The sequence below is a fragment of the Myotis brandtii genome, unplaced genomic scaffold, assembly GCF_000412655.1.
Source record: "Myotis brandtii unplaced genomic scaffold, ASM41265v1 scaffold398, whole genome shotgun sequence".
NCBI lineage: Eukaryota > Metazoa > Chordata > Mammalia > Chiroptera > Vespertilionidae > Myotis > Myotis brandtii.
In genome coordinates, this window is record NW_005365280.1 from 640,388 (window position 1) to 642,370 (window position 1,983).

The 1,983-nt window shown below is 51.8% G+C and overlaps 1 pseudogene; it reads left to right on the top strand.

The window, feature by feature from the left end:
• Positions 1–240: 240 nt before the first annotated feature.
• On the top strand, positions 241–1,978 carry LOC102261983 (annotated as a pseudogene).
• Positions 1,979–1,983: the final 5 nt, after the last annotated feature.

The window sequence follows — 1,983 nt, forward strand, 5'->3', positions numbered from 1 at the left end:
ATACAAAGCCTATTACCTTACTTTTTCACTAAATAGTATGTTATAAACATTACTATATTACTATATAAAATATGTATAGTCATTTTAAAGCACATAGAGTTCATTGTAGGTACATATCATAATTTAATTAACCAAGCTTTTCTTCTTATACTTTTTGATCATTTATATTCTTTTCATGTACTAGATTATCCTATCTAATAAAAAGGTAATATACAAATTAACTGTCACTCCGACACAAAGATGGCGGCCTCAGTCCCCGCAGGTCTGCTGGAGTCCCCAGTCCTTTCAGCCCGAACTGATTACTATGGCAAGTGGACTGAGAAGGTTTTCAGCAAGTGTGATAAGCTAGTGTGAGAAGCAAATGTGAGAAGCAAGCCTTGGCGCGATAGAGGGAGAGACGGCAGGCTCAGGGCCGCTGCCCCCGGGGAGGCCCTCGGAGTTCGGTTCTGAAACCGCAGGAACCCGCTCCAGTGAGGGCTGGGGAGGAAGTTCTGCTGTTGCCCACCCAGCGCCAGGTCCCTGGTTCAGGAAGCGGGTCCAAGTCACAGCCATGAGACCTGGTGGGCTGTCACACCCCAGACCATCATGGCTGAGCTCTGGCGGGGGGCGAGCTCCTTCGGGATCACTGTCTGCCCCCGGCCCCTGCAGACACTGGTGGAGCAGGCCTGGGTTGAACATTTTAATTGAAATGGGATGCCTGTGCCCCACCCCACGTTGCCCCATCCCCGGCAGGAGAGGGCAGCACGATTGGGGGTGCAGCCTCGGGACCCGTTAGGAGGCATTGGGGCTCTGGAGGGGCTGGGAGCAACCTGCAGGCGCGCTTCGAGGAAGAGGTTCTGAACCGCCAGGATGCCGAGGGCCGGCTCTCGCTGGCACTGAGCTCAAAAAGCGCATCCACAGCCTGATGGATGAAATCGCCTTTCTGAAGGTGCACAAAGAGAAGATCACCGAGCTGCAGGCGCAGATCCAGTACGCTCAGATCTCCGTGGAGATGGACGTATTCTCCAAGCCCGACCTCTCTGCCGTGCTCAAGGACATCCACGCCCAGTACAAGAAGCTGGCTGCCAAGAACATGCAGAATGCTGAAGAATGGTTCAAGAGCCCTTCACCATGCTGACCGAGAGGGCTGCCAAGAACGCCGACGAGGTGTGCACCGCCGAGGACGAGGTGTCCGTCCGAGAGCCGCCTGCTCAAGGCCAAGACCCTGGAGATCGAAGCATGCCGGGGCATGAATGAAGCACTGGAAAAACAACTGCAAGAGCTGGAGGATAAGCAGAATTCCGACATTGGTGCATGCAGGACACAATCAACAAATTAGAAAATGAGTTGAGAACTACAAAGAGTGGAATGGCACGATATTTAAAAGAATACCATGATCTCCTCAATGTGAAGATGGCTTTGGACATTAACATTGCAACTTACAGGAAACTCTTGGAAGGTGAGGAGACCCAGCTCAGTTTCACCAGCGTGGGAAGCATAGCCAGCAGCTACTCTCAGTTTCACTAGAGTGGGAAGCATAGCCAGCAGCTACTCCCAGGGTTCCCAGGTCTTTGGCTGATCTGCTTACGGTGGTTTCCAGACCAGCTCCTACTTGATGTCCGCTCCTTCCCTTCTTTTATATATATATATATTATTGACTTTTTACAGAGAGGAAGGGAGAGGGATAGAGAATTAGAAACATCGATCAGCTGCCTCCTGCACACCCCTTACTGGGGATGTGCCCGCCACCAAGGTACATGTCCTTGACTGGAATTGAACCTGGGACCCTTCAGTCCCCAGGCCGATGCTCTATGCACTGAGCCAAACCGATCAGGGTAACTCCTTCCCTTCTTAATGCATCAGCCACGTCCAGGAGGAGCAGATCGAGGTGGAGGAGACCACTGAGGCTGCAAAAGCCGAGGAAGCTAAGGATGAACCCCCCTCTAAAGGAGAAGCTAAAGAGGAGGAGAAGGAGAAGGAAGAGGCTGAGGAAGAGGAAGGAGA